Source organism: Capsicum annuum, chromosome 5 (genome assembly GCF_002878395.1).
Source record: "Capsicum annuum cultivar UCD-10X-F1 chromosome 5, UCD10Xv1.1, whole genome shotgun sequence".
Lineage (NCBI taxonomy): Eukaryota > Viridiplantae > Streptophyta > Magnoliopsida > Solanales > Solanaceae > Capsicum > Capsicum annuum.
The window spans coordinates 173,112,214-173,121,549 of record NC_061115.1 but is presented as its reverse complement, the minus strand read 5'-3'; positions in this window follow the sequence as shown (position 1 = coordinate 173,121,549).

Genomic DNA, 9,336 nt, shown 5'->3' with positions numbered 1-9,336 from the left:
TAGGAGCTAGTTTCTGCCTAAGGCTGACGACCTTCATGATAGGGTGTCATAAATATGGTGAGCTACCACGGATGTCGTCACACTATTTCCAACCTGATATGCTAGAGTAAAAAAAGGAATAACTCTTTTCTTCGATATTAGATTTAGGCAAAAGAGGCCAACTCGTAACATTACCATATGTGTTGTATGGTGGACTCGTGAAAACTGGTGGACCATTTTTTGCAAGTATAGTCAAGGGACCTTTCGGTATTTTCCCCTCTTATAACTCCTAACCCATGACCTATAACCCCCAAAAGGCATTATTTTCCTATATCCTTCAATTAATTAACAACATCTTTTACTCTCCCATCTTCAAGAACAATTAGATTAGGTTTTTATCTCCAAGTCATCTCTCAAGTCTGAAAGTTCAAGTAATCTTCACAAGTTGGGAAATTTCAGGTATGTAGGGTTTTTGAGCAAGGTTAATTCATCCATCCTTGTGACCAAAAATCATGGTTTAAGATTGAATTTACTTATTTTAGGGTTTATCCCTAAAAATTCTCATATATTAGAGTATAATTTGAATGTTAAAGGTGAATAAAGGTTACATCTATTCATGTTTTGAACTTTAAGATTGATATTGTTATTTTAGTTTTATTACCTTAATTTGGATTTTGATGAAAGGTTTCTATATGGGTATTGAGCATGATATTTTTTTATTAGTATTATTAATTAAACTAAGAATTTCAAGGTTTAAGAAGAAGCATTAAGTTTAAAATAAAGTTTGAACTTTTTTTTAAAGTTCCATTCAAATGTAATATAGCATGAATCAAGAGAGGCTGATCTTTTGATCTAAATATAAGACATGAAATCCACAAGTGTTCATGTTGATTATTATTTAAGTGAATAGAAGCACAACTGGTTTTTTAGTATACAAAACCTTATGCAATTTTAAGGTGGATTTCTTAAGTATGAGCATATATATAGAGAGAAGGGAATGTGGATGAGCGTATACAAATTCCATGGAAACTACAAGCCACCATAGGTCATATTTTTCCCAATATGAATGATGTATAGTGATCACTTAAGTTAAGGTTACATTCTAATGAAAAAGGGTAGAACAACTCTCCCCAACGTGGTTAAGACGTTAGACTCCATGGTAGCTTATATAGTTTATGTCGATTAGAAGAATATACCATAAGAAAGAATAAAAGTAAAGATTTTAGAAACTAAATGTTATGGGTCACTAAGCTTATTCATATGCTTCATTATCCATAATTTATGATCTTGCGGCCATTATTTTTACTCAACTCCAAGGTGAATCACTTATGCTTAGCGTGCATAATTTGAAAGTTTACATTTATATAAAACTATTGTTTTATTTATGCATTAAACCCCATGTACTCGGTACATTCCATAGGCACTGAGCCACATAATGTCTATGTGCTACATTGTCTTATAATGTAGGTTCAACTATTCATTTTAAGCAACACAATTGATCATGGGCATCATTTCCTACATCCCAACTGTTGGTGAGTCCTTATAGTCTAACCTAGTTTCTTAGACTTATTCTTATGGTTAAAAGTATTTTAGATCTTTGATTTCCATGTATGTTGAGTCATCTGGGGTCTGTCCCAGTGGCTCTTTAGTTAGCAGTAGAGGCTTGTCAGACTATGTATCTTATAAGTTCAAGGAGTTTGTTTAAGATTTTCAAATTTCAAGATTTATATTATGATATGTAATTGTAACCTTCAGTTTCTATTTATGTGTGTTCATTTTTTATATGAGTTTCAAGTTGAATAGTTATAATGGGTTAACTTAGGACTATTCGTAGTCTTAAGCACCGTGTGGTGTCTGGTGGGGTACTTTTGAGGCATTACATACATTGACCATACTTACTGAATCAGACATACCTTCCCCAAATCATGTCAAACTGAAATCAAAGTATAGCTGAAGAACAAAAATGAGATAGAGGATGAATCACCGGTTGAAAACTTAGGAGATACACTTTATATTCACTGGAGGGCATGAAATATCAAAGCATGCTTAGGAAATTTCCATGGATACAAACCATACTAGTAAAGGACAGAACTCTAGAAACTCAAAGGAATGCAACTTAAACCAAAAACTAACCAATCCAACACTACATCTCAGCAAAGAATAGCCACAGTCAAATATCATCAAGCAGAACCACTCCACCAATCCTCGTTAGGCCAAAAAACTTTGGAATGGGTATTTCTTAAATCATCCTAAGTAGGAAAATCATAACTCAAACAAACCAAACAACTCAAGATAAAGAATTTCAAAATTTTCCACTCATGAAGTGATTATAGGAAAGGCCACTTGTCTATATCTTTCCAAATCTACTAGAAAAAGCCATAACGTAGCAAGAAAGGATCATCCAACCTCCATACTAATAACAAGGAAAACCCATCACAGGGTTATGATTCCAACAAACCTATGAGATGAATCCACAACATCTAAATCTAAATATCAATACGATTGTTGAGAGAAGAAATGACCACAACAAAGAATGGACCCAAAATTTGTCAAGCTCACAAATGGGCTATGTATAAAGGTATAGCCGCAATGATGGCCTATGAAATCTAGATGGCAAGTTTAATGATCACAAGCTTAAAAAAGTGCAATATAACTAAGTCACCTACATTATAATCATAACAAAACTGTAGAAGCTAAACTTACCTTTGATACCATAATACATTCTTGAATCAATCTAACACAGCTAATCAAGAGGGAAACAATCAACCTTGCTATGCTAGGGGAAATAAATAATCAAATTGGACTATATTTACATAAGCCACCAAATAAGATAACAATGAACTAGAATTCAAACTAGATAACGGTAGTCAATATAGCTACCCAATGAATATTAATTACATCAAGTAATAATATAAAATAATATAAATAACCTCAATAGATGATAGGAATATAAACAATAATGTCAATATCTATAGATTGATATATGAGATATAATATATGGGTTGTGACCCCTACTCCCCTAGGTCCAACTTGGTAGATCCGAGCTTAGTGTTTGTATACAGTAAGTTATGTAATGTCTTTTATTATTCATCTCATTAACATTGTATTACATTACATTTGTATATGCATCTTTCTTGATTTTTCCTAGTTTTCTTGACTTTTGCTTGGTTTTGGTATATTCTCTTATTTATATATATTTGTAAATATCGGTGTCATTTCCACTTTTATGTATTCATGTATTAATTATTAGTGGAGACAGTGTGAGCTACTGTCTAGGACTTTTCTTCTTACATGTGATATTCTCCTAGTAAGATATACACATTCTTTCCTACCTTTCCCAGTCGTCCTATGATACCTATTGAGTATAAGTAGACCATACTTACCCTACTGTGCCCTTTTAGTGTAGATATGAGGGCAGGTAGGATGTGGTAGGTGATCTTTTTTGGGTTTGGAGCGTTGTTTGAGGTATTGAGTGCTATAGCGATTTCAAAGGTGATTCTATATCTGCCTTTTCATTACTATATGTCCTTTATTCATTTTAAGAGACAATTATGTATTTTAGGCTCAGACATATATTAGATGATCTTACACTATGACACCTGATTTTAGTGATATATGAGATGTTGTTTAAAATTTTGTTTTAATTATGTTTTGTATTGGTTTGATTTCACTCTAGAAGTATCACATTGGGTTATGTTAATATTGTTATTTTATTAGTTTCAGTGATTGATTTACTTATCAAGGCTAAGCTATGATAAGTGCCATCAAGACCCATTTTTAGGTCATGACACACATCTTTATTTCAAACCACAATTTTCTCAAATGAGATGTATCATTGACCTCAACCACATAGATGCTAGACTTTCTTTATGAGTAGTAATTATCTTAGCTGAATTGATTGTTATGTAAAAGAACATGGTGTGAAAGCAACCCTTCATCAAAATAATATGTCAATATCAAACCCTTATGTCGATCATATGAATATCCTATATATTAAAGATCTTGACATTATTCATTATCATAAGCACATTCATTTAAGCACTTTCTCTGTAATGTTCCATTGATCTTATTTCAACATCTCTATATAAGAGTAAAACTACAAAATTCTCATGATTGCAATGACATGGATAAATGCATCAATTGGAAAATATACGTATTTTGGGACCAAGTTAATCCTACATGTTTCTCATTTCAACGTTTTTCAATAGATAATATAGTATTTTTTAAAACACTCCAACAATTTCAATAATATTCAAATCATCAATTTATCCCTTATAGGAATTATAAAGAAGTTTCCCAAAAACTTTTATAAGCTTTGAGCATTTTGAATCCATCGGAAGTTTTAACATAGATTTGGTAAAGTGACAATATTTATCATTGCATATGTGCACATGTTCTTGTTCCTGGAATGCAAATCAAATAAGTTCTATAGTTATCAAGATGCATTATTCCATGTCACTTGATAATTATTTCTATTCCAATATACTTAAATAAATGTAGAATCCAGATCCTCTAAATTTTTTATGATATTGCACCATTTTGTATCAAAGTTATTGTCAACTATATGTCATTTCTATTTTTTCGCAATATGCCATTATATTTTGATATCTGATTACATTATTATTATCAGGTACCTGAATCTCTCATAAGGTTTTATGGAGTATTTCGCTATAATATCTTGAAGAGTACATTGCCTTCTTAGTATGATTGTTTTCTCCTTACCTTTTCAGGGATTTATTATTTGGAACTGATTGTTCTATCATGCTTTATGGGTTTGTAGACTACGTCATTTACGGTCATACAAGAGGAGTATATGCATCTAAATATGAAATAAATTTTGGGTCAGGAAATGCTTTACGTATTTGACTTGAATTGTCTTTTGAATGAGGATCATATTGATGATAATTCACAACATATTTCTTAGTTTCTTATTATATCCCATTTGTATTAGGAAACATAACATATCTCCTCTATCTTTCGAAATCCATCTTATGTAGCATAGTATATATTAATTAATTATGTTCCACACATTAAAAGTTCATTAGATGAAATATATTTGATTCCTGGACCTTAACCATTTAAGGAGGGATAAATTAATCATAATTTATTAGTCAAATGCATGTGTTATTGTATACAATATTTCACATTTCAAACAAACACATAAAGTTTTGTTCTCTTAAGCATGGTTTTAGCTATTTATCAGAGTCATTCAACACCAAACAAGCAATATCAAGATGTATTATCTTGGTTACACCATCTATAAATTTTGTTCTTAACTAAATTTATATTTAGCAAGAAACTTTATGAATGTCAAACTTTAAGTTGATCATAAATACACATGTTTCCATTTGAATATATCAAATGACCACGAGTGAACAGGTCCTTATTGTAATGCCTGTTCTTCTTCTTAGCTCAAAAATCAGCTCAAGGATGTTAGAGCTTTCTTTGAAATAAAAATTCATTATTATACACGTGGTATTTCAATAATTTTCACTTTCTATCACATGGAAAATTGAATAAGCTTTTCATCGATATATAATTCGCCCAAATCTGACACTCAAGCGAAGAGTTGGAGCCTTTTTAGAGAGACAGTATTTGACCTGAGCCTTCAGCACATCACGGAGATAGCTCAAATGGAAATTGTCAATTTCCAGTGTTGCTCCACGATACTAGCGTGTCGCACAAAACTTCCAGGTCGTAGACAACGTGGTAATACGATAGCTCCATGTCGTGCCATCGTGCAGTTTCCTAATTGTTAATTTCCTGTGACACGACCCGGTAACGCCGCATCACGCCAAGGGCCCAATTTGCGAAATTTTACTAAAAATTAAATTATGTGTCCAGGGTTAAAAGGGTCAATTCCCCCCTCCCAATATAAGCTTCCAAACATGGGATTTAGCCCTTATTCATCCAAAATATTGATGTTTTTGTCAAATACTGTCAAGAACTCAAGCTAGGGTTTTCATAGAAGGTCAAATTTCAAGAAGGTTTCTCCATCAATCTTCATGAAATCATGAACAAAGGTATGTATAGTACTCATTCATGGACTACTTTCATCCATGAAGTTCAAGAATCCTTTTTCTAAACTCAAGTTATGGATTTTCTAAATGTTTTCATATTTTGGATGCTCATGTTCATGTTTTATAAATGTAAAATTGGATTCTACTCCATGATTGTTGATAGTTTCTATGTAGGTTTAATTACTATAGCCATAGATTCATGCAACCCTAAGATTTAAAACCTTGAATGATGAAATTAGAATTGAATAATAATGTTTACATGTACCATGCCTGTCATAAGTTTGATTAAATGCCTAGATAAAGGAATATTGTAAATCTAGCATGATATCATGAAATCCCCAAGTATTTACAAGATCATTCTTATTAAATGTTTGATGAAATGCTTCTATAAAGGTAGTAGGTACTATGATGATACTCAAGTCTTCAAGTAAATCATGCTATATCAGTTTTCTTCCATCGAGTCTTGGGGGTACTTGTACCCGAAATATTAGCTGTGTTCCTAGACCCATGTCATGTTTTCACAATACTCTCAGTCAAGCTATGAACTCTTAGACTTCAGATAGTCTTATGACTCAGGAAAAATCTCCATGATCTCATGACTCAGTCAGTTGTGAGATATCAGTAGTATTCCATCAGCTACAAAAATTTAGTAATTTAGTCCATGCTCAGTTCAGTTAAGTAAATCATGTTTTATGTTTATTTAGATGGGAGTAGGAATTAGCACTGAGTGAACCCAAAGATGGGAACTCACCTACTTTATTAGGATGTGATTACTAGAAGCAATCCTTGCATTCCAGAACTATGTAACCAGCATAGGTTGAGACATCGTAGCCTGCTATATGAGGGTAGATGAGGTGGCTTAACCTGTTATGTGAGGGTTCCCACTGTTCTCTCTAGAGTTACCTGTTATATGAGTGTTATTTACATATTGTCCTTACCAGTGGCGCGATATTGACACCCTTCTAATCAGGGCATAGATTGGACCCCAGTTCAGCTATTATAGCACTTTTGGGGCACGTCAGTTAGATACTACTTCCCACAGTTTCATGTTACAAAATCAAGTTTGTTAGATACAGTCAATCAGTCTTAGAAATAGAACTCAGATAGTTCTTTAGATATCTGGACTGTTAGACATAGTCAACTAAGATATAGTACTGAACTCAGATAGTTCCATTAGATTCAGGACTGTCAGACACAATCACCCATGTTATCAGTTATATTCGGATAAAATCATTAATGTTACCAGTTATGTCATGTTATCAGTATCAAGACTCAGTAGTCATGCTACCATGGTATCAGAATCATGTTATCACGTTGTTAGTTACAGTTGCATATTTATGTATGCTTTTTCACGTTCATGTTAGACAGTCAGTTAGTATTTATAATGCATGCAAAACCTTGCATATAGCCTACCTCATATGTATACTCAGTACATTTCATTGTACTAATGCATTTGCACTATGGTGCTTTCTTTTTATGTTACACCATAGGTTAAGAGACACGAGTTCCAGATCAGCAGTAGATTCCAAATTTGGCAGTCAGAGTAGAAGTGAGTCCTCATACTTCTAGGACATAATGATTTTCTAGTATCTCATTGATTAGCTTATTAGTTGGAGGTAGTTAGGGATATGTCCCATAAATTCCTTATTTAGTTTCTTCAGATACTAGAGGCTTTCAGAGTAGATACATACTAGATGCTGGCTAGATGTAGACTAGATACAGACTCACACGTTTTAGACATCAATTTTGTTTTGGGTATTCTATTACCCCACACAGATGTTACGTTATTCAGTTATGTTCATGCTCAAACCCTATGGCCTTTTAGTGTATGTTTCCATATTATTATGTTATCTTATGTAGTATACAGGTACAAATATCAGTCATGGGTTAGGTTGTGGTCCTTCGGGGTCATGAGCACTGTGTAGCATTCCGGTTCAGCAAATCGGGTCATTACACTTATTAACCATTTATACTATTTAGAATTTAAGGAATCCAAGCCCAACATTAGTTGGTCAAACAAACTCATTTTAGGAACAAGCAATATAGAATAATTATTGATGAATCTTCTATTTCTTCATTACATGTTCAATACACAATATGCACATCTTTAGAATGTCATTATCGTTCATGCCAACTTGTGAACTTGTTTGTACTAGTAAACACCAAGTTTACCATGGCATGTGGTTTTTACTTTAATAAATTTTAGATTTACTAATTCAGGAGTAAATTTCAAAATGTTTATTCTTAGTTATTTTACCTTTTCTAGAGGTGTTCATCCTATCACATTCACCCTAGCAAATGGACGTTCACCTATAAAATTAAAATTTTTATTTTTGGGGAATGGAATATAATCATTTCTTTATCCTATAAAATTATGATAAATTAGATCCTCTTTCAAGATATTGCTACTTTAGAAGCAAATCGAGGCATACATATAATGTAGAGAATTTATCTCTAACATATCATTCAAAGCTACTATACTTCAAACCAATTACCCAAAACACCCTAATTTTGTATCTTGAAAATTTCTTGATTTTTATGCTCACTGTTCAGACTACAACTCATTATACTTGTCGTAGGGTTTCACTACAAGTTGTAGGATTCTAATCGTAGCCTAAAACCAGTGTGTTTCACTAAGTACCTGTGTTGGTCATGATTGGCACCCAACGAGTCATCAAGACCCAATATGGGCCATATTGTAGTTCTTGTAGACTAATCAGTAAGGGTGCCCAAATATTTTTCCTTGACAACGACTAGACTATAAAAGTTGCAAGGTAACAGTACTAGTTGTATGGTATGACAGGTAGTTCTACCAGCGTGCATATCCTATGATACCATCCAGAATATGACTCTAAGGGATGACTCATAGCTAGTTGGTATGAGTCGTCATGTGAACTGTAGCGACTGGGCAGCCAATTTTCAGTCTATTTATTAAGGGTATTTTTGTCATTTCCCATTTTTCCTACTTAGATCCCACAACAATAAAACATCTTTAGGGCATTATTTTCAACACTTATCAATCATAAATACTCTCCTCAGCTCTCTCAAACCCTTAAGGCTAGAGCAAGCTAGGGTTTCAAAAAATTGGTATCTAGAACTTCCAAGGGTTGATTTGTCTTCATAAATATTGATATGTAAGGCATGTTACTCTTCCCCAAATCTTATTTTCTAAAATGAATGTGTTTTAAATAGTTTAATTATATGGATTTTGACATGGGTTGAGGATTTTTGAATGGTTGATGCTGAAATTGTTTTCCTATGGTTTTCATAAGTTGTTCATGCTTTGAATTGAATGTTTTTGAATTAATGGGGTTCATGGAAGCGGGAATTGGAATGG